Consider the following 24,807-nt stretch of genomic DNA (forward strand, 5'->3'; position numbering starts at 1 on the left):
CGCTCAGTTTAGATTTATTCTCCTATAGCAAAGAAACAGGCCTTTCAGCCCATCTAATTCGTGCCATTATTTGATTGGCCCCATCCACCTGCACCTAGACTATTCTCTTCCATAACTCTTTCATCCAGGTACTGTACATATAAACAACGGCTCTTAAATGCTGCAATTCAACCTGTAGCTGCCACCTCTACTGGGTGATGGTTCAATACACCCCTCGGTTAATCGGAGGAGTGCATGATATTAAAAAGTGTAGGAACCCCAGCTGGGAACTCCGCTGACTTTCCTATGCACCAGTTACTCAAGTTCAAATCTGTTCATCCTACCCCTGCCATCATTTCCTTAAATACCAGCAACATGTGTGTAATTTCCTTTGGAGTCTTACACAATTATTGAGATCTTTCGTTCAAGTAGCTGACGAGAAGTCCACACAATTCTGCAAATCTGGATTTAGAGTGTATTCTACAACTTTAGCATTAGCATCCCAATTCCTCTGACCATGCCCTGATTTATTAAGGTTAATATTCCCGGAGCTCTCTTTAAAACGCCATCGAACTCTAGTCCCACTTTCAGGGGATTCTGGTTCAGTATTCCCATGTCAATTTATTTTGTCACACAGCGCAGACCTTTCCCATTCACTGTGTAAGTCATGTCCTGGTTTCCCCTGTCAAACTGCAACAGCCCACCGTTCTCTGCATTAAATGCCCTCTTCTAGATTTAGCCCAACTTCCCAGCTGATCCGGAGCACTGAGCAACTTCGGTAGCGTTTCTCACTGTCTCCTACATCCCCATCTCGGTATAATCCACAGAGTTGCTCGTCGAGTTTGGCGCATTTCATCTTTCATCTAAAAGATTAATATCAATACCAAGGAGACTGTCTCATTCCCTGCAGCACCCCGCAGGTCACATTCCTCTATTCAGCCCAGATGGACAGTAATCTGCAAGCATTCTCTGGCTTCTTCCCGTGATTCATCCTGAATTCTACGCACCTTACCGTTTTGGACCAGCCTCCCATGCAGAATGTTATCAAACACCTTGTTAACGTCAATATAGGCAAAAAAGCCCACATTCACTTCATCAAGCTTCTTGATAATTTCCTCAAAAACGTCCATAATCAGATTAGATAGGGCCTGCCGGGTTGACTATCCCTTTCTATCGAAATCTTACATATCTCATTCCTTGTGATCCCTTCCAATAACTTACCCAGGCCCGATGTCAGTTTCCCTTCATATGTTCCGAACCTTCCCATTATGGCTCTCCTCTGGTCGGCTGGCACATTATCTGTAGCTATGATCATTTTATATTTCTCTGGCAGCATTCGCGCAGTTTCAACACTAGTGTCCCAAATGCTTCCACGGAATATGTTGTCAAGTCCTGAGATTTATCCATCCCAATTCAGCTCAACAGAGCAAGCACCTGTTCTGTAAACTGGATACAATCCATAACTTGACTAACGTTTCCTCATTTCTTTCGTCTCTATATCTGTATCCCTAGTTTATGCACACCCAGGGAAATCATTAAAGATCTCCCCCATTTCTGTTGGCTCCATGCACACATGAGCAGGCTGATCTTCAGAAGTTTGTTTGTCCAGTTAATGGGGCTGTAAAGAAACAACAGGTTTTCTCAAATAAATATACTGCCACCAAATAGTTTGTTACTCGTGGAAATGTGCTCATTACAGTAGTTGTTTATAATAATGATTTCTGGAATGAAACTCTTAATGTATGTGGAGCATTTACTGTCCCTGGGCCTGTTCTCAAAGGGATGATGGGACACGCTGGGAGGGGTAAACTGATTGAAACGTAGCAAATATTGGTGACTCCATAGAGTGGACGGATCAAGATGTTTTCATCAGGAGAGGTGTCTTGGAACAGAGAACAAAACCTCTCAAACCACTGAGTTGTATCCACAAATCTTCTCCTCCATAATTCTATCCAGTAGTAGGGTCAGAAACTTGCCTGTATTGTCAACTGTACTTCTACGTTTTTCGAAGCTACAAATATTTGTTTAAACATTTTTAATCGCTTAACTAAGCAAAGAAGGAAACTTTATGAATATCACCACAACGCATTGTGTCATGTATTTTGTAAGTAACAGATAACCGACTTTTGAAGCAGACTGACCGCATTGAATGACCAGCTTCAGCACTGCTGCAAGTGCTGTGGAGAAGGAGCTGACAGCAGATTTACTGGTATTTCAGTTTGAACAGTAAAACATTGCTGAGTGTTCAGTTTTCATTGCGGTGATAAAGAAACTCACAGCATGTGAGGTTCCTTCCTTTTTTCTTTACTTCTGCTGGGCCTCTTCCTCAGTCACCGGGGTAACAGACCACCAGAACTTCAAGAAGGGTTGAATATTTTATCCAACTGTAGTCACTGTGGAGACAGAGTGGCCTTAGGAACCAATGTGGATTCCAGGATGCTTTGAGCATTTATTGTGTGGAATATATGACGCCTCTGTTGGAATGAAGAGATGAGTAATGAATGTTGGGATTGCATCTTGCAACCAGTCAATATTTGTGTATCAACAGAAAAGACAAATCTGCTCTACTCTGCTTCCAGGACTACATTAACTATTTAATGTTTAAACACATTGTTTCTGGTCCACTACAGGAAATGTGGCGGCTAACTAACCTGGTCTAGTTCACACTCAACAATAAAATAATCAACAAGTATGCTCAGTTTACCTACGGAGACCATCTGAAATGTATCCATGTCCACGGTGTGACCCAAGGCTCGGATTCAAACCCGATCCCCGTCCAGACAAAGCTTCCTCTGGCTACTTTTCCATGATAGGTTGGTTCTGGAGTGCTAGTTTTTGCACTGTGAATAGCTGAGACACTGCAGCACATTACCGGCAGTAAAGAGTCCTGGGCCATGGGTTATAATCCTGGTGTGAGGAGACCAGGAATATAGTATTTACAGTGCTTGAGTGGGGTTGGGGTAGTTGGCGCGTGGTCTAATGGATAAGGCATCGGTCTAATGATCTGAAGGTCACTGGTTCGAGCCTCAGCCTAGGCAGCCTGTTGTGTCCTTGGGACACTAAACAACACATTGCTCTGCGACAACATCGGGTGCCAAGCTGCTTGGGTCCTATTGCCCTTCCGTTGGGCAACATCCCTGGCGTGGAGAGGGAAAGGCTTACAGCTTGAGCAACTGCCGGTCTCCCATAAAACTTTGCCCAGGCCTGCTCTCTGGAAACCTTCCAAGGCACAAATCCATGGTTTCATGAGACTAACGGATGCCTGAAAAAAGTGCTTCGGGTTCATCCAAGCTTATTGCTTCTACAGATGGGACTGGCCGTTCCTCCTTCCGCAATGAAGCAGATGTTTCGGCCAGATGTTCATGGGTTGCGGGAAATTTTGTGTGAGACGTAGGGAAGATGTCCGAATCTCGGGGTGAATTGAGGTTGTCCTGGGCTCTCACACAGGTTTTGACCCATATATGATGGACCCGTCGATCAAGCTTCCCGGGTGTATGAAGTGATGAGTTAGTATCTGTGTTCTGTGCTCAGATGTTTGGTTCTGGAGTTCCCTTGAAGCAAAGAAGAGAATGAGTTGTTATTCCTTCCACCACAGTGAGAGGCTGTGAGTTAATGGACTATTCTGTGTTTGCAGTAGTAAACATAGACCGGGGTTTAGTATTGAATCCATGTTTGGAAAGTTCCTTTCACTGTCCCTTGCGGTCAGCTAGTGGGGAGTCAAATAGAGGCTAAAGACAGACATATTACAAAGGTGTAAGGTGAATGACAGAGGCATAAGAGGGGAATTGGCCAGAATTGATTGGAAAATATCACTCGCAGGGAGAGTAACAGAGCAGCAATTAATGAAGGTTAGAGGATTGGTAAGGTTGTAAAATCAAACAGAAGACAACAAAACTTCATTAGAAGGTAAAGCTGAAATACCAAAGAAAATGAACCAATAATGTTAAAGATGTTACTAGTTGTTTCTTCAGATACCTAAAGTATAAGAGTGAGGCACGACTGGATATCAGAACGCTGGAAAACGATACTGGAGAGGAAGGAAAGCCGGGGGGCAGTAATGGCGGTCGAACTGAATATATATTTTACAACTCTCTTCATGAAGGAAGACAATAGCAGTATATTGGAAGTTCCGTGTGTCAGGGGGCATTAAGTGTGTGGTTACCATATCTAGAGAGAGAGAGATTTCTTAGGAAACTGATAGGACTGAAGTTAGATATGTCACCTGGACTAGATGGCAAGTACCCCAGAATTCTAAAAGCGGTGGCTGAAGAGATCGCGAGACATTAATAATGTTCTTTCAAGAATCACTATCTTCTCTGATGGTTCCGGAAGAATGGAAAATTGCAAATGTCACTTCATTCTTCAAGAAAGGAATGGAGCAGAATTCAACCCATATGCTAGTTTGTCAGACCTCAGTGTTTAGGAAGATATAGGAGTCGATTATTAAGGATGTCATCTCAGGGTACATGGAGACCCGTAATAAAATAGGCTGCAGTCTTCTCTGACAAATCTGATGGTGTTCTTTGAAGAAAATACAAGCATGATAGACAAAGGAGAATCGGTTGATGCTGTGTAATTGGATTTTCAGAAGGTCTTTGTTACGCTGACACACATAAGGTTGCTTAACAAGCGACGAGATCATGGTATTACAAGCAAGATTCTGACAACGATAAAATAGTTGTTCATTGGAAAGGGGCAAAGCCTGGAAATAAAATAAACATTTTCTGGATTGCTCCCAGTGACTAGTGATATTCCACAGGGATCTGTGTTGGGACTGATTCTTTTACATCATATGTTAATGATTTGGACAATGGAATTGATGGCTTTGTTGCAATGTTTGCAGATAGTATGAATATAGTTGGAGGGGCATGAGCGTTTTGAGAAATTAGAAAGGCTACAGAAAGACATAGACAAATTAGGAAACCGGCAAAGAAGTGGAATACAGTGTCGTGAAATGTATGGCCATGCACTTCTGTAGACGAAATGAAAGTCTTAATTATTTTCTAAATACAATAGAAAACTGAGATGCAAGTTGGGAATCCTTTCGCATGATTCCCTAAAGATTAACTTGCAGTTTGAGTCTGAGGTGAGGAAAGCAAATGCAATTTTAGCATTCATCTCAAGAAGTGTAGAATATAAAATCAAGTATGTAATGTCGAAACATTTTAAAGCACTGGTGAGGCCGCACTTGGAGTGTTTTGAGCAGGTCTGGGCCTCTTAACTTCCAGTGGAATGTGCTGTAACTGTATAGAGTTCAAAGGCTGTTCACGGAAATAACTCTACGATTGAATGGTTTGTCATATGAACCGCACTTAATGGCTCTGGGCCTGTATTCACTAGAATTGAGAAGAATGAGGGGCGACCTTATTGAAACCTATCGAATGGTGAAAAAACAATGATAGGGTTGTTGTGGAGATAATGTTTCCTCTGGTGGGATAGTCTACAAGAAGCTGACCCTACCTCAGAATAGAGGGGCGCCCTATTAGAACGGGGTTTGACGGAATTTATTTGCCATGGAATGTTGAATCTGTGGAAGGTTTTCTTTAGCCACAGACAGCTGTGGTAGCCAAATGTTTGTGTATATTTAAGACAGAGATTGATAAATTCCTGATTGGTCAAGACATGAAATGACATGGTGAAATGACAGGAGACTGGGAATGAGAGGAAATTTGGATCAGTCATGATGAAGTTGATGAATAGACTCGATGGGCCAAATGGCCTAATTCTGCTCCTATATCTTTATGGTCGAGTGGAGATAGAACATAACATAGAATAGTACATCACGGGAACACGCTCTTTGGGATTGAAACTGGAATCATTTTCCTGAACCGCCATTTAACCCTTTCCATTCTTAACGCATCCTTTTATAAGTTAGGGGCTCAGGCCTGCTAAGAATACTCTAAGTGTTGCCTCATCAGGACGTTATAAATTCTCAACAGTGCATCCTTTCTTTTATATTACAGTTCTTTTGAAATGAATGCAAAGATCGCATTTGTCTTCTCCAACACCAACAAAACCTGTATATTAACCTTTAAGGAACTTGCACAAGCACTGCCAAGTCTCTTTGCGCCTTAAGCTTTTTTTTTATTTGGGCCCAACCTTTCCAATATCTCCACACATCTCAAATGGGAAATCTGTTTCTTTATCTCATGTGCAGTGGTGCAATGAAAATCCTGTTTAGCATACCATCCATACAGATCAATAGAACACAACAGAACATTGTTGTGCTATAAAGCAAAACAATAACAGAGTGTAACAAAGCATTTCCGTTACAGAGAAAAGAAAGAGCAGGAAGACATATGGTGCAAGGTCATAACAAGTTACATTGTGAGGTTGAAGTCCATCTGATAACGTCAGGGACCATTCAATTTGTTTATAAAAGCAAAATGGAATCCGATCTTGAGCGTGATGGTGGTGCCGTCCATTTAAATCTTTGCCGCAGTTGTGAAGTTATGTCGCCTGCTTTACTGATGCAACAGAGAGTGCAGGCAAAGTCCACAGTGGGCAGGTTGGTTTCTGTGATGTCTCAGCTGTCCACAGCTCTCTGCAGTTCCTTGCACTTACGGGTAAAGCAAGAGCTGTACGAACGTTTAAGGTACTCTCTACGGTACACTGATGAAATTTAGTGAGGGAGAAAGGTCACATGCCAAAGTTCCTATTGTTCGTTCTATCTCTGTCATTTTAGAATAGTTTCACGCAGTAGCAGGTATTATTAATTTAGTTTCTCCGTATTACTGGAGAACCACCTGTGATTGTCATTGATCTCTTCACCCACCTGGTTCCAACAGCTTCTCCATGCTGATTTTGTTTAAAATCTGTCCAGCTTGAATCCCGTCACATCAATAATATATTCCAACCATCTTGTTCAACCTTTGTTCAGTCTGTATCCTTCCACCTCAATGATATATATCAATCATCTTATTCAGCCTCTATCCAGCCTGTATTCCTCCACGTCAACTATATATATATATATATATATAAACTAGCATGTTTGTTCTCTGTCCAGCCTGTATCTCACCACTTCAATGATATGTATCAACCATCTTGTTCAACCTCTGTCCAGCCTGTATCCCACCATCAAAGGCGGAAATTGCAAAATGTTGCAAAATTTCATGGACGTACATGCATGTGTAAGTCACGTGAACCTTTTCCCGCTCCCATTTTACTGCAGATCTGCCTTGTTTCCGAGGCTCCGCCCCCAGCTCTGATGACATGAATTACAGTCCTGACTTTCCTTCAGTTCTGTGTTGAAGCGGGTCGGCGGCGGCGGCGGATCGTCTATAGGATCCGAATTAGGAGACAACCATCAACCCCAGAGTCGGGAATCCGGGGGAGGGTTCACTGTCCCGGCGTGAAAACAAGTTCTCATCGGTGAGTACTGAGGCTGGTCCCGAGTGTGGACGTCTGATGTAAGGTAATGTATCCAGTTAACTTCCCCGATCTGGCGGCCTCTCTGCGCTTGCTGGACAGAACCTGCCGGGGTCGGTTTGTGTTGTGGGACCTTCACAACATACCGACTGAGATGAGCCGCCGCTCAGCCCCTCTTGCCCTGGTCCTGGGAGCGTGATGGGGTGGTGATACCGAGACTGCACTCATCCATTGTGGTTTATCCCGAGAACTTTACTTTCGTCACCCAGTCCCACATCGGGTCTAAACTTCACCGGGATCGATAGCCGGTGTCTACAATGGAACAGCTTCTGCACTGCTGAAGTTGTGTAGAGCTGGAACTGCCAGCAGATTTATTGCACCTCGAAGGGGTTAAAGTTTATTTTAGTTTAACCATTACAAAATGGCAGAGTGTTCAGTACTCATTGTGGTCACAAGGAAACTCAGAGCATGTGAGGTGGAGAATGTAACTTCATTTTTCGTTTAGTTCTGGTGGGCCTCTTCCTCAGTCACCAGGGAAACAGCCCACCGCAGCTTCAAGGAGTGTTGAAGATTTTTATCACTCTACACAGCCCTTTAGCAGAAATTCAGTGGCCACAGGATCCAGTGTGGATTCGAGAATGTTTTGAGCATTTACTCTATGGAATATATAATGTCTGTGCTGGAATGTACAGATGACTAATGAATGTTGGGATTGTATTAATGCAAATCTTTTTTAGAATGTCACAAACATTTTGTAATCGGTCAATATTTGTGAATCAAACAAAAGAGAAAAATCTGTTTCCAGGGATATATTTACCATTTAATATTGAAATATGTTGTTCCTGTTCCACTACTGGAAAAGTGGCGGCCAGCTGATTTGGTGTAGATTCCACTCAACAACATAATAATCAATAATATGCCCAGAGACATGACCAAATGTATCCGGGGCCATTTTGTAAATCACGGAACGAAAGTCATCTCGATCCCCGTCCAGACAAGGGTCCTTCAGTTTACAATTCTATTATGGGTTGGTGTAGGAGTGTTATTTTTTTTTTTGAACTGGGAATAGCTGAGGAACCGCAGGACATTAGCGGCAGAAAAGAGCTCTGGGAGTGCTGGGCCATTCGTTATCATCCTGGGATGAGGAGTCCAAGAACATGGAAATTCCAGTGTTTGGTGTTCGCCCGATCTTGTTTCTTCTACAGACGGCACTGGACATTCCTCCTTCCGCGATGAAGTAGACGCCTCGGACAGATAGACACAGGTTGCGGGGAATTCTGATTACTGTGTGAGACAGGGGAAAGATGTGTGATCATCTTGGGGGTGGCTTGGGACCCTGTGAGGATGGGTCCTGGGATATCACACAGGTTTTGATACATATATAATGGACCCGTCTTCCTAGCTGCCCAGGAGTATGAGGTGATGCGTTAGTATTAATGCTTTGTGCTCAGATGGTTGGTTCTGGAGTTCCTTTGGAAGCAAAGAACAGAATACGCTGCCACTCCTTCCCTCACAGTGAGAGGCTGAGAGTGAATGGGCAGTTCCGTGTTTGCAGCAGTAAATCCGGGGTTTACTGTTCAATCCGTGTTTGGAAAGTCCCTCTCACTGTCCCCTACAGTCAGCTAGTGGGAGTCGAACAGAAACTCCAGAAGGAAAAGCTAAAGACAGGCTCATCGAGATTACAGAAGTACCAGCATTACAGTGGTGTACAGAGAATTACCGAGGCAGGAGAGGGGAATTGGCCAGAATTGACTGGAAAAAATAACTCGCAGGGATGGCAACAGAGCAGCAATCTGTGGGAAGTTGGAGGATTGGTAAGTTTTTTAAAAGCAAACAAAAGGCAAGAAAAGTTGTTAAAAAGCAGAGGTAATATACCAAACTAAACGAGCCAATAACATTAAAGAGGCTCCTAAACGTTTCTTCAGATACATAAATTGTAAAAGACAGACACGACTGGATATCAGAACGCGGCAAACTGGGGATGTAGTAAATGGGGACAAGGAATGGCGGACCAACTGAAGAAGTATTTTGCTCTGATCTTCATGGAGGAAGTCTCTAGCAGTATATTGGAAGTTCAGGGGGCATCAAGTGTGTGAAGTTACCAGAACCAGAGAGAGGTTTCTTGGGAAACTGAAAGGTCTGACATTAGATATGTCACCTGGACTTGATGGCGGGCACCCGGGAATGTGATCTCAGGTTACTTGGAGACCTGTCATAAAATAGGCGGCAGTCTTGTCTGACAAATCTGATGGAGTTCTTTGAAGAAATAACAAGCAGGATAGACAAAGGGGAATTGGTTGATGCTGTGTATTTGGATTTTCAGAAGGTCTTTGTTACGCTTCAACACGTAAGGTTGCTTAACAAGCTACGAGATCATGGTATTACAAGACAGATTCTAATATTGATAAAGCAGTGGTTGATTGGAAAGTGGCAAAGCGTCGGAATAAAAAGAAGCTTTTCTGGATTGGTCCCAGTGACAGTGACGGTGATTTTCCACAGGGGTCTGTGTTGGGACCGATACTTTTACGTCATATGCTAATGATTTAGACGATGGAATTGATGGCTTTGTTGCAAAGTTTGCAGACAGAATGAAGATAGGTAGAGGGGCAAGCGGTTTTGAGGAATTAGAAAGTCTACAGAAGGATTTACACAGTTAGGAAACAGGGCAAGGAAATGGAATAATGTGTCGAGAAATGTATCGTATACGAAATGAAAGGGTTAGTTATTTGCTAAATACAAAAGAAAACTGAGGTGCAAAGGGATTTAGGGGTCGTTGTGCAGGTTAACCTGAAGGTTAATTTGCAGGTTGAATCGGTGGTGAGGAAGGCAAATGCGATGTTAGCATTCATCTCAAGAGAACTAGAATATTAAAGCAACGATGTAATGTTGAATCTGTATAAAGAACTGGTGAGGCCGCACTTGGAGTATTCTGAGCAGGTCTGGGCCTCTTAACTTCGAAAGGAATGTGGTGAAACTGCAGAGGGTTCAAAGGTTGTTCGCAAAAGCGATTCGACGATTGAATGGCTTGTCATATGAACCGCGTTTGATGGCTCTGGGCCAGTACTCACTGGAATTCAGAAGAATCCATAGTTGCTTTATTGAAACCTATCGAATGGTGAAAAGCTTTGATAGAGTTAATGTAGAGATGATGTTTCCTCTGGTGGGATACTCTACGAGCAGCTGACCTTACTTCAGAATAGAGGGCCCCCTATTATAACACGGCGAGCAGGAATTTATTTTACCAGAGAATGATGAATCTGTGGAAGCTTTTTTGCCAACAGAGGTTGATTGGCTCTTGTATAATGAGGGCATGGAAGGATTTAATGAGATGGCAGGAGATTGGGAATGTCAGGAAAACTCGATCTGCCATGATGAAAGTGCGGAGCCGACTCGATGGGCCAAACGGCCTAATCCTGCTCCTATATCGTATGGTCGAATGGAGATAGGACATAACTTAGAACATAGAATAGTACATCACGGGAACACGTTCATTGGAATCAAACCTGGAATCATTTTCCTGACCTGCCTTTTAACCCTCTCCATTTCAATCATCCTTTCTCATGTTAGGGCTCCAAACCTGCGCACAATACTCTCAGTGTTGCCTTATCAGGTCTCTATAAATCCTCAACAGTACATCCTTCTTTTTATATTATAGTCCTCTTGAAATGAATTCAAACATCGCAATTGCCTTCTTCACCACCGACTCAGCCTGTACATTAATCTGTAGGGAAGACTGCACAAGCACTCCCAAGTCTCTTTGCACCTTGGTAGTTTTTTTTTTATTTTGAAATTTTGGCCCAACCTGTCCATGATCTCCACACAATTAAAATGAGAAATCTGTGTATTTTTATCATGCACCGAGGTGCAATGAAAATATTGTTTTGCATACCATCCATACAGATCAATGGAGCACAACAGAACATTGAGGTGATATAGGGTAAGTGGAGCTACAGAGTGTAACAAAGCGTCATTGTTTCAGAGAAACCAAAGCGCACTTTGGCATGCGGTGCAAAGTCATAGCAAGTTACATTGTGAGGTTAAGGTGCATCTTACCTAGCTGGGGTCCATTCAGTTTGCTTATAGCAGCAGAATGGGAGCCGTCCTTGAGTCTGGTGATTTGTGTTTTCCACTGTGTGTTTAATCTTCGCCCCAGGTGGAAAGCGAGAATGACCAGGACCGTGAGGTTATTCTGCCTGCTTTACTGATACAACAAGAAGTTCATACACAGCTCATGGCGGGCAGTCCGGTTTTCGCAATGTCTGCGGCTCTCTACAGTTCCTGGCAGTCATGAGCAAAGTAGTAGCAGTACGAACGCATAAAGTATCCTATTGGGATACTTTCTATGGTAGGTTGATAAATTTTAGTGAAAGACAATAGTCATATGTCATATTTCCCATTGTTAGTTCTATCTCTGTCATTTTAGAATCTTTTTTCATGCAATAGTAGGTATTGTAAATTTAGCATCTGTGTATTGCTGGAGGACCATCTGTAATTGAGCTTGATCCCTTCCCTCTCCTGTTTCATTCAGCTTATTCCATGCCGATTTTGTTTACCCACTGTCCAGCCTGTATCTCACCACCACAATGATATATATCAACGACCTTGTTCAACCTCTGTCCGGTCTGTATTCCACAACCTCAATGATATATATCAATGACCTTGTTCAACCTCTGTCCGGTCTGTATTCCACAACCTCAATGATATACATCAACCATTTTGTTCAAACTCTGTCCAGTCTGTATCCCACCACCTCAATGATATATATCAGCCATCTTGTTCAACCTCTGTCCAGTCTGTATCACACCACCTCAATGATATATATCAACAACCTTGTTCAACCTCGGTCCAGACTGTATGCCACCACCTCAATGATATATATCAACCATCTTGTTTCACCTCTGTCCAGTCTGTATCCCACCACCTCAATGATATGTATCAACCATCTGTTTCAATTTCTGTCCATTCTGTATCCCACCAGCTCAAAGATATATATCAACCAACTTGTTTCAGCTCTGTCCAGTGTGTATCCCAACACCACAATGATATATATCAAACATTTTTTACAAACTTTCAGCAATAATTATCCCATCGCCTCAATGATATATGCAAACAATCTTTTTCAATCTCCAGCTATCCTATATACCACCAATCTTTCATTTCTTTGCACCTCTCATCGCAATGAGTCATCCAGGACTCGGTTGTTGTTAGCTAGAACTACCAGCGGTTTAATGGAATACAGCACCAAGCAAGGTAAATCAGACATTACAATATTTGTTTCACAGTTACAAATATACTGCTGTGGTAATCTCTGTGATAATGAAACTCACAACACATGATGTGAAGTTTGTTATTTCGCGTTTCATTTATTTTCGGTTCCTTGTCTTTTGACTGTGCCTTGCATTTGTAGCTTGTTAAAGCAGCTAACTTTGGTATCATTTTCAGAGAATTGTGGATCTGTATTCCATTGCAGTTTCTTTTGTCACATATTACAGACCATTGGCATTCAGTAATAGAACATAGAATAGGGTACAGTACAGGCCCTATGGCGTACCATGTTGTGCAGACCCTTAAAACCTGCCTCCCATATAACCCCAAACATATATTTTTCCTTACACCTGTCCAGTGTTCTCTTAAATTTCACTAGTGTATCAGCCTCCACCACTGACTCAACACAGTGAATTCCACGCACCAACCACTCTCTGAGTAAAAAACATTCCTGTAATATCCCCTTTGAACTTCCCACCCCTTACCTTAAAGCCATGTCCTCTTGTACTGAGCAGTGGTCCCCGGGGAAGAGGCGCTGGCTGTCCAGTCTCTCTATTCCTCTTAATATCTTGTATAACTCTATCACGTCCCCCATCATCCTCCTTCTCTCCAAAGAGTAAAGCCCCAGCTTCCTTAATCTCTGATCATAATGCATACTATCTAAACCAGGCAGCATCCTGGTAAATCTCCTCTGTACCCTTTCCAATGCTTCCACACCCTACCTATAATGAGGCGACCAGAACTGGGCACAGTACTCCAAGTGTGGCCTAAGCAGAGCTTTATACAGCTGTATCATTGCCTCCCGACTCTTAAACTCTATCCCTCGACTTATGAAGGCTAAGCTTTCTTAACTACTCTATCTAACTGTGAGGCAACATTCACGAATCTGTGGACATGTACCCGCAGATCCCTTTGCTCCTTCACACTACCAAGTATCCTGCCATTTACTTTGTACTCTGCCTTGGAGTTTATCCTGCCAAAGTGTACCACCTCACACTTCTCCGGGTTGAACTCCACTTCTCAGCTCACTTCTGCATCCTATCAATGTCTCCCTACAATGTTTGATAGTCCTCCACACTATTCACAAGACGACCAACCTTTGTGTCTGCTGAAAACGTGGAAACCCACCCTTCTACCCCCACATCGATGCCGTTAATAAAAACATATTGATCTGATCCTTGCTTCCTAAACCTTCCACCTGACTAGATTATCCACCTCACTTCATCCTACCATTCTTTATTTTCCTCACCGAGACAAATTTATCCCAAACATCCTGCAAGAGATACTCAAACATTGACCACATGCCCATAGTACAATTCGCTGCAAAAAAAACATCATCACAATTCGCAAACGCAAGTTCTAGCCTTATAGCCTCACAATTTGCCCTTCCCCAATTAAAAAGTTTCCTGTCCTCTCTGATTCTATCCTTTTCCGTGATAATGCTAAAAGTCAGGGAGAGGTGATCACTGTACCCCAGATGCTCACCCACTGCGAAATCTGTGACCTGACCCGGTTCGTTACCGAATACTAGATCTAGTATGGCATTCCCCCTAGTCGGCCTGTCAAAATACTGTGACAGGAATCCGTCCTGGACACACTTAACAAACTCTGCCCCGTCTAAACCCTTGGAACTAATCAGGTGCCAGTCAATATTAGGGAAGTTAAAGTCACCCATGATAACAACCCTATTACTTTTGTACCTTTCTAAAATCTGCCTCCCAATCTGCTCCTACCAGGGGGCCTACAGAATACTCCCAATAGATTAACTGCTCCCTTCCTGTTCCAGACTCCCACCCATACTGACTCAAAAGGATCCTGCTACATTACCTACCCTTCCTGTAGCTGTAATAGTATCCCTGACCCAGTAATGCCACCCCTCCTCCCCTTCACCCCCCCCCCCCCACCTTTATCCCTTTTAAAGCACTGAAATCTAGAAATATTTATAATCCATTCCTGCTCTGGTGCCAGCCAGGTCTCTGTAATGGCCACTACATCATAATTCCATGAATGTATCCAAGCTCTCAGTTCATCACCGTTGTTCCTGATGCTTCTTTCATTGAAGTACACACACTTTAGCACTTCTACCTTACTACCTTTAGAACCTTTATTCTGCTTCTCTTTCCTCAAAGCCTCTTTATACGTTAGATCTGGCTTTATTCCATGCACTTCTTCTGCTGCTCTGTCTTTCTCTATTTGAGAGCCAGACACCGCTTCCCCAGTCTGTTCAGTTTGGCACCTGAGAACATTTCTATCACATACAAACCTTTGATTTCAATCCACACACGCAGTCCTCGCATGACCCTTATCCTCCCGCACCTCACCACCAGCTCTAACTCTCTGCTTCCTGTCCCTCTGCAAATCAAGTTTAAACCCCACGGAGCAGCATTAGCTAGCCTACCCGCAAGGATGTTAGATCCCCTCAAGTTCATGTGCAACCCGTCCCGTCGGAACAGGTCAACCTTCCCTGGAACAAAGCCCTATTGCCCAGAAATATGAAGCCCTCCCACCTGCACCATCTCCTTAGCCACGTATTTAGCTGCATTATCTTCCTATTTCTAACCTCACTAGCACGTGGCACGGGGAGAAATCCTGAGATTGCATCCCTGGAGATTCTGTCCTTCAACTTTGCACCTAACTCTTTAACCTCTTTGCAGGACCTCCTCCTTCTTCTTATCCACATCATATGTTCCTACATGGATCACGACATCTGGCTGCATACCCTCCCTCCTGAGCATACCGAGAACTCGATCGGAGATAGCGCAGACCCCGGCACCCGGGATGCAACAGGCCATCCTAGAATCTCGATCTCTCCAACAGAACCTCTTCTTTGTCCCCCTAACTATCGAATCCCCTATCACTACTGCTCTCCACTTTTCCTTCCTTCCCTTCTGAGCAGAGTGTCCATTCTCGGTGCCAGAGACGCGACCACTACAATTTGTCCCCGGTAGATCGTCCCCACCAATTGTATCCAAAACGGTATTCTTATTGTTGATGGGAACGGCCACAGGAATGCTCTGCTCTTCCTGTCTATTCCCCCTCCCTCTCCTGACAGTCAGCCATCTACCGGCCTCCTGCCTCTTAGGGGTAACTATCTCCCTGAAACTCCTGTCTATTTCTGCCTCTGCCTCCCGAATGATCCGACGTTCATCCAGCTCCAGCTCCAGTTCCCTAATTCGGTTTGTCAGGAGCTGCAGCTGGATGCACCTTTTGCAGGTGTAGTCATCAGGGACAACAGTGCTCGCCCTGACTTCCCACAGACTGCAAACGGAGCACTCCAATGCCCTAACTGCTGCCTCCATTACCTACTCCGAAGTTAATTAAATTAATTAAAGAAACTTACCCGGCCTTACCTCACTGGGAGCAAACTCGTCCTCAGCCTCTGCTTGCCGAAGCCTCTCGAGCCAAAGCCTCAAAGCTCCACTCCTACCCTGATCCACTCACGCCACTGGCCGCTCCTCTTCAGTTACCCGCCCTTTTATTTGTCCCTGCCAATTATCTCACGAGCCCTTCGCTCCTGCTCTTCCTTCTGCAACGGCCACACAGAACCGAAGGGTGCATGGCATCACCCTCAGACTATTCAGACTATTAAACTTCCTGAGCACTTGCTCAGTCGTTATTTTCACTGCACATAATCCGCTTCCCTGGCATTCTTAAATGTTGGGTGTACTGCAGATGTCTTCCACTTGGCCTCTGATTACAATATCTCCGGCGTCATTTTCTATTATTTCTATATCTACCCTCAACTCTCTTTTAAGCTTTATATACTAAAAAAAAAAACTCTTAGCAGCTTCTTTGATATTAATCGCCAGGTTCCTTTCATAATTCATCTCTTCTTTCCCAATGACCATCTTAGATACCTTCTGCAAGTTTTCAAAAGCTTCCGAATACTCTATCTATCACTAGCTTCGACTTCCTTCTATGGCCTCGGTTATGCTTTTACATTCGCTCTGTCTTCACTTGTCAACCACGACAGTGTCCTCCTTCCATTCGAAATTATCTTCATATTTGGAATATAGCTGTCTTGCACTTCCCTCATTTTTCGCAGAATCTCCAGCCATTGCTGCTCTGCTGTCCTTCCTGCTACTGTCCCTTTCCTGTCAACTTTGGCCGGTTCCCCTCTCATTCCATTGCAATTTGCCTCATTCCACTGAAATAACGATACATTGGAATTTAGTTTCTCCTTCTCCAATTTCAAAGTGAACTCGATTATATTGAGATCATCGTTCCCTAAGGGTCCCTTAACCTTAAGCTCCCTTATCACTCTGGATTGTTGCACAACACCCAATACAACACAGCCGATGCCCCAGTGGACTCAACAACAAACTGTTCTAAAAAGCCATCCGCCATCCTTAAACATTCTGCAAATTCTCTTTCTTGTACTAGCCTGGTATTCCCAATGCACTTTCATGTTAAAAACCCCAACGATTATAATAACATTGCCCTTCTGACACGCTTTTTCTATCCTTTGCTGTAATCTGTAATGCACATCCCGGCTGCTGTTTCGAGGTCTGTATAAAATTGTCATTAGGGTTCTTTTAACATTGCCATTTCTTAATTCAACCCATGCAGACTCTACACCTTCCGATCCTATGTTATCCCTTTCACATGATTTAATATTATTTCTTATACGCAGGGCCACACCACCTCCCTCTGCCTACTAACCTATCTTTCCGATACACCATATATCCTTGCAGCGATTGCCGACTGAGACTTTCGGGGTGAAAGTTAGGAAGAGAAAAGGGTCAATACCTCTACTGGGTGTTTTTTATAGACCACCCAATAGTAACAAGGACATCAAGGAGCAGACAGGAAGACAGTTTCTGGAAAGGGGTAATAATAACAGGGTCGTCGTTTTGCGAGATATTAATTTCCCAAATATCGATTGGCAACTCCCACGAGCAAGGGGTTTAGATGGGGTGGAGTTTGTTGGGTGTGTTCAGGAAGGTTTCTTGATACAATATGTACAAACGTAGATAAGCCTACAGGAAGAGAGGCTGTTCTTGATCTGATATTGGGAAATGAGCCTGGTCAGGTGTCAGATCTCTTAGTGGGAGTGCATTTTGGAGATATTGATCACAATTCTATTTCCTTTACCATAGCATTGGAGAGGGATAGGAACAGACAAGTTAGGAAAGCGTTCAGTTGTAGTAAGGGGAAATATGAGTCTATCAGGCAGGAACTTGGAAGCATAATTTGGGAACAGATATTCTCAGGGAGATGGACGGCCGAAATGTGGCGAATGTTCAGGAAGAAGGTACAGGAGCGTTAGGTCCCACACCACCTGGTCAGGAACAGTTATTACCACTCAAACATCAGGACGGAGGTACAGGAGCATCAGGACTCACACCACCGGGTTCAGGAACAGTTATTACCCCTCAACCAGCAGTGAGGAGGTACAGGAGACTTAGGATATCTGCATAGATACTTTCCAAAGAGATAGGGAAAGGATGGTAGGGTACAGTCTGTTGAAAATCTAGTCAAGAAGAAAAGAAAAGCTTACGTAAGGTTCATTAACCTGTTAATAATAGAGATCTCAAATAATACAAGGGTAGCAGGAAACAGCTGAAGAATGAAATTAGGAGAGCCAGAACGGGCCATGAGAAGGTCTTGGCGATTTGGTTGAAGGAAAACCCCAGGGCATTCTACAAATTTGTGAAGAGCAAAAGGATAAGATGCGAGAGACTAGGACCAATCAAGTGTAACATTGGAAAAATCTGGCTGGAATCGGAGGAGATTGCAGAGGTACTTAATGAATACTTTGCTTCAGTATTCACTACAGAAAAGGATCTTGACGATTGTAGGGATGACTTACAGCAGACCGAAAAGCTTGAGCATATGGATATTAAGAACGAAGATGTGCTGGAGCATTTGGAAAGCAGCAAATTTGGTAAGTAACCGGGACCGGACGAGATTTACCCCAGGCTACTGTAGGAGGCGATGAAGGAGATTGCTGAGCCTTTGGTGATGATTATTGCATCATCAATGGGAAAAGGAGAGAATCCTGATGATGGGAGGGTTGCGGATATTGTTCTCTTATTCAAGAAATGGAGCAGAGATAGCCCAGGAAATTGTAGGCTAGTGTGTCTTACTTCAGTGGTTGGTAAGTTGACGGAGAAGATCTTGAGAGGCAGGAGTTATGAACATTTGGTGAGGTATAATATGATTAGGAATAGTCAACATTACTTTGTCGAAAGCAGTTCGTGCCTTATGAGACTGACTGAAGTTTTGACGATGTGACTAAACACATGAAGGTAGAGGAATAAATGCAGTGTGTGTGGATTTCACAAGGCATTTGATAAGGTACCCCATGCAAGGCTTATTGGGAAAGTAAGGAGGCATGGGATTCAAGGGGTCATTGCTTTGCGGATCGAGAACTGGCTTGCCCACAGAAGGCAAAGAGTGGTTGTAGACGGGTCATATTCTGCATGGAGGTCGGTGACCAGTGGTGGGTCTCAGGAATCTGTTCTGGGACACTGTTCTTCGTGAATTTTAGAAATGACCTGTATGAGAAAGTGAAGGAATGGGTTAGTAAGTATGCTGAGGACACGATTGGGGATGTTGTGGATGGTGTGGCGGGCTGTCAGACGTTACATCGAAAAGATGCAAAACTGGGCTGAAAGGTGGCAGATGAAGTTCAAACCAGATAGGTTTGAGGTGGTTCATTTTGGTAGGTCAAATATGATGGCAGAATATAGAATTAATGGTAAGGCTCTTGGCAGTGTGGAGGATTAGAAGGATCTAGGTGTCCGAGTTTGATAGGATACTTAAAGCTGCTACACAGCTGCTCGAATCTTGACTCTGTGGTTAAGACGGCATACGGTCCATGGGCCTTCATCAACCGTGGGACTGAGTTTAGAAGCCGAGAGGTAATGTTGCAACAATATAGGACCCTGGTCAGAGCACATTTGGAGTAGTGTGCTTAATTCTGGTCGCATCAGTACAGGACGGATGTGGAAACCAGAGTGGGTGCAAAGAAGACTTACAAGGATGTTGCCTGGATTGGGGAGCATGCCTTATGAGAAGACGTTGCGTGAACTCAGTCTTTTCTCTTTGGAGCGACGGAGGATGAGAGGTGACCTGATAGAGGAGTATAAGACGATGAGAGGCATTGATCGTGTGGGTAGTCAGATCACAGGGTGGGTAGCCAGAAACAGGGTGGGTTCGCAGGGCTGAAATGGGTAACAACAGAGGGCACAGTTGTGGAAAGTAGGTACAGAGGAGATGTCAGGGGTAATATTTTTATTCAGAGAGTGGTGAGTGCATGGAATGGGCTGCCGGAGACGGTGGTGGAGGCAGATACGATAGGGACTTTGAAGGGTACATGAGCTTAGGAAAATAGAGGGCTATGGATAACCCTAGGTAATTTATAAAGGAAGTACAAGTTCGTCACAGCATTGTGAGCCGAAGGGCATGTATTGTGTTGTAGGTTTTCAATGTTCTATGTACACCACTCGCTGTGAGATGTGGGGACGATGTCTGAGGTTTCCGGATAGTAAACACAAAGTACACTGCAGATGCTGTGGTCCAATCAAAACATACAACAAGCTGGGGGAACTCAGCAGGTCGGGCAGCATCTGTGGAAACGAGCAGTCAACTCTTCGGGCCGAGACCCTTCGTCAGGACTGAAGAAGGAGGGGGCAGGGGTCCTATAAAGAAGGTGGGAAGGAGAAGGCTGGTAGGTACCAGGTGAAAAACCATAGAGGAAAGATCAAGGGGTGGGGGAGGGGAAGCAGGGAGGGAATAGGCAGGAGAGGTGAAGGAGGAATGTAAGGGGAAAGCACTATGGGAAGTAGAAAAGGCAGAATCATGAGAGAGGTGATAGGGAGCTGGAAGAGGAGGCAGAGTGAAAGTGGGATGAGGGAGGAGAGGGGGGGGGGTGAATTACCTGAAGCTGGAGAATTCGATGTTCATACCAAGGGGCTGGACACTACCTAGATGGTAGATGAGGTGTTGCTCCTCCAACCTGAATTTTGCCTCATCATGGCATTAGAGGAGGCCATGTATGGACATATGCGAATGGGAATGTGAGGCAGAGTTGAAGTGGGTGGCAGCCGGGAGATCCTGTCTGTTGGGGAGGACAGGTTTCCGGGGTCGGTGAGTAGCAGATTCAGCTGTGTGACCCTGTGAGGTTGGGTCCAAGTACAATGCACCCGGGGATGAAGCTGCTCAATGTTTTGAGGTGTTGAGCCAGTATTTATTTTCTAAGCTCAGATGTTTGTTTCTGGAGTTCCTTTGGAATTAATGACTGCTAATCTGAGGAGAGATGAGTTCGCATTCCATCCCTCTCAGATAGAGGCTGAGAGCAAATGGCCTGTTCCGTGCTTGCAGTAGAAATAGACCCGTGAGTATGGTGTTCAAACTGTGTGTGGAAATCCACCCCGCCCCCACTGTTCCCTGTCTCGCAGTCGGTGGAAAACATGAAGAACCTCAAAATGCGGGAAATCTAGACTAAAAACGGGAGATAGTTGAAGCCATTCTGACGTACGGTTGTGAAACCAAATCGCTAACTTAGTACCTCTTGAAGTGGACCTGTGCACAAGCGCATGTTTTGTGACTGCTAGGGGAGCAGTAAAGAAACCTTAGTTTCCTCCTGTAAATAATCCTGGTACCACATTCCCTGTTTTTACTGAAATGTGTTCATTACAGCTGTTGCTCGCAAGAGTGATCTCAGGAATGAGAGGGTTTATGTATGACAAGCATTTGATGACTCTGGGCCTGTACTCTATGGAGTTCAGAAGTACAGAGGTGGACGGGATCTTATTTAAACCAACAGAATGCTGAAAAGCCTGGATACAGTGGACGTGGACAGGATGTTTCCATCAGACGGAGAGTCTGGGGTCTGAGAGCACAGCCTCGGAATAAAGCAGCATCCCTTTAAAACTGAGATGGGAGATATTTCTTCAGCCTACGATTGGTCGGCCTGTGGAGTTTGTTACAACAGATGATGGCTAAGACTCTCATTGGGAATATTTATGGCAGAGTGTGATTTTTTTGTTTGTTAGCCAGAACTACTAGAGGATAAATTGAATATAGCGTGAAGTATCGTTGAATGCAGCCTTCACAATTTTAGATTCTTCATTTCAAAATGGCTGCAGTGCTAATATGTGTCACAATGGCACTCACAGCATATGATGTAGAGTTTCTTAATTCCCTTTTCGGTTAAGTTTGGAGTGCCACTTCCTCCGTTTCCAGGGTAACAGCCCAACAGAGCTGCAGGAAGTGTTGAACATATTTATGGCTCTGCGGTCATCGCAGAGCAAGGGTAACAGAGTGGTAGGGGGAGGAAAGGATGCCGTGAGCATTGACTGTACGGAATGTATTACACCAGGTCCGGAATGGACTCAGAACTAACAAACCGGTGGGATGGGGTGGCATTTACACAGCTTGGGGTGTTGCTGACATTTTGCAATCAGTTACAATCTGCGCAATAAAATGAAGAGTACAAATCTACAGTTGTATGAAATTTAAAACAAGAAGGAGGAAATACAGGAAACGCTCCGCAGATCGCCATATTCCACATTCCACTCTCTGAGTGAAGCAGTCTCCCTCAGATTCCACTTAAATAGTTCGATTTTCACCCTAAACCCACGCAACCAACCCAAGGGACGAACGCCAACATGCCTTCTCCCTATTTATACCATCATAGTTTGCATACATCTAGCAGGGGTTCCGAACGGACCCCACGGATAATGTCAGGGATCCATGGTATAAAGAAGTTTGGGAACCCCTGTAACTCAGTTCCTTAAATAACAGCAGTTTCAGGATGTATATTATATATATTTCTCTGACATTAAATACACCTCTGAAACCTTTGTCTGCCAGGGCTACTGCAGTTTCTACACTAACCTGCTGCAAGATCCGAGGGACACCTTGTCAGGCATTGGGTATTCATCCATCCTAATTCATGTCAACACAGCAAACACCTGTTGTGCAATTTGTGTGCAATCCATGGCCCGACTCCCAGGTAAATATAGGCACAAAGAAGTTATTAAAAATCTCCCCATCTCTTTCCGCTCCATTGGTAGATGAGAACGCTGATCCTCAGGAGAAATTTTGTGGCAGTTATTGGGGCGGTGAGAAAACCACAAGTTTTCTCAATGAATTATCCTGCCACCAAACTGTCTGTTATCCATGGAGATGTGCACAATACAGTTGTTGTTTACAAAGTTCATGAGTGATTCAGGAATGAAAAAAAAATGGTGTAGGAGGGGCTTTTAGTGTCTCCGGGCCTGTGCTCACTGGAAGGGCGGTGACTCTGGGAACAGCAACCTCAATGCAATCCTGCGGTCTGGGTAGATTGGATGGGGACAAGATGCTTCCAACAGAAGGAGAGTCTAGGATCTGAGGTCACCATCTGAACCCATTCAATTGTATCTGGGGACCTCCCCTTCCATCATTCTGTCGGTAGGAGGATCTGAATTGCACCTGTATCAATGCCGGGGGTTGATCGTAATTATAAGTTACTTGCAGACACAAGAATATAACGGAATATTTAACTACTTAATGGGAAAAAGAGTGAAATTCATGATTATCACCACAATGTATTGTGTGATGTCTTTTGTAAGTATCCCATCGTGGACATTTAGAGCCGACAGGCAACATCCAACAACCTGTTTTGATTTTGCAACAGCTTCTGCACTACTGGAAGTTCAGAGAAGGTGCCTCCAGCAGATGTACTGGAGGCACCTCGGGACAGGGTTAAAACAGCCACTGAAATTTTAGCTTCCCCATTACAAAATGGCTGAGAGCTCAGTATTTTTCTTTGTCATAATGAAGCTCACAGCATGTGAGGTTGAGTTCCTTATTTCATATTTTCAGTTCTGCTGAACCGCTTCTCCACACCAGGGTAACAGCCCACCAGAGCTGGTGACCCATAGCCCGGTTCCCTGACCACTGAAAGCATCATCAGGTTCCAGTTCTGTCTGGGATGAGGTATTGTTAACTTTAAAACTGGGAATAGACAAGACACTGCAGCACCTTACCGACAAGAAAGAGTCCTGGGAGTGTTGGTGCTTGGGCTATAATCCTGGAATGGGGCTCCAGAATTATGGGACTGGTAGTGTTAGAGTTTGGCTCTGGCCCAGGTTTGTGCTTCTGCAGATGAGGTTGAATGTTCCTCCTTCTGCAGTAAAGCAGGTTTCCGGTCGGGTTGTTGGATAGAGGTTGTAGAACATGAGTTATGGTGAAAGGTTGAACAAACTCTGTGCTGTAGGGGAATTCATTTAAATTCGGTGTTCTACACAAGTCCATTCCCCAGGAAGCTTGGACCATTTCAATGAAGAACTTGGGTTGTTTCTATAGAGTGGTGCAGGCTGAGGTTTTCTCAATGAATTATCCTGCCACCAAATTGTCTGTTATACATGAAAATGTGCTCGTTAGAGTTGTTGTTTACAAGGTTCACACGTGTGATTAGGGAATGAAACGTTTGGCGCATTTGGTGTCTCTGGGCCTGTTCTCAATGGAAGAGTGGTGACTCTGGGAACAGAAACCTCGATGAAATGCTGTGGTCTGGGTGGATCCGATGGGGACAAGGTGTTATGGAGACCGTGGCGGGTTTCATTTCTAAGAACGGCGAGTCAGCATACAGAGAAGAGGTGCAGTGGCTAACGGACTGGTGCAGAGCCAACAACCTGTATCTGAATGTGAACAAAACAAAATAGATGGCTGTTGACTTCAGGAGAGCACAGAGCGACCACTCCCCGCTGAACGTCGACGGCTTCTCCGTAGAGATCGTTAAGAGCACCAAGTTCCTTGGTATTCACCTGGTGGAGAATCTCACCTGGTCCCTCAACACCAGCTCCATAGCAAAGAAAGCCCAGCATCGTCTCAACTTTTTGCGAAGGCTGAGGCAAGTCCATCTCCCACCCCACATCTTCATCACATTCTACAGGGGTTGCATTGAGAGCATCCTGAGAAGCTGCATCACTGCCTGATTCGGAAATTGCACCATCTCGGATAGCAAGACCCTGCAGCGGATAGTGGGGTCAGCTGAGAAGATCATCGGGGTCACTCTTCCCGCCATCACGGACATTTACACCACACGCTGCATCCGCAAATCTAACAGCATTGTGAAGGACCCCACGCACCCCTCATACAAACTCTTCTCCCTCCTGCCATTTGCAAAAAGGCACCGAAGCATTCGGGCTCTCACGACCAGACTATGTAACAATTTCTTCCCACAAGCCGTTAGACTCC

At 44.4% G+C, this 24,807-nt stretch overlaps 2 protein-coding genes across 6 annotated transcripts in view; both read left to right on the forward strand.

Moving 5' to 3' along the window:
• Window positions 1–24,807, forward strand: part of LOC140721392 (uncharacterized) — a 1,266,977-nt gene that overhangs the window by 1,213,260 nt on the left and 28,910 nt on the right. For 2 of the 5 annotated variants that reach the window (XM_073036239.1, XM_073036241.1), the window contains exon 2: window positions 7,151–7,350. The exons of 2 other annotated variants lie outside the window; for them this stretch is intronic. The gene's annotated coding sequence lies outside the window, so the exon portion shown is untranslated. Of the gene's footprint in view, window positions 1–7,150; window positions 7,351–18,379; window positions 18,500–24,807 lie in introns of all 5 variants that reach the window. One more of the 5 variants, XM_073036240.1, reaches the window with a different exon arrangement.
• LOC140721387 (NACHT, LRR and PYD domains-containing protein 12-like) overlaps window positions 1–24,807 on the forward strand; it is a 469,945-nt gene that overhangs the window by 399,265 nt on the left and 45,873 nt on the right. The gene's annotated exons all lie outside the window — the stretch shown is intronic.

The sequence above is a fragment of the Hemitrygon akajei genome, unplaced genomic scaffold (genome assembly GCF_048418815.1).
Source record: "Hemitrygon akajei unplaced genomic scaffold, sHemAka1.3 Scf000054, whole genome shotgun sequence".
Taxonomy (NCBI): Eukaryota; Metazoa; Chordata; class Chondrichthyes; order Myliobatiformes; family Dasyatidae; genus Hemitrygon; species Hemitrygon akajei.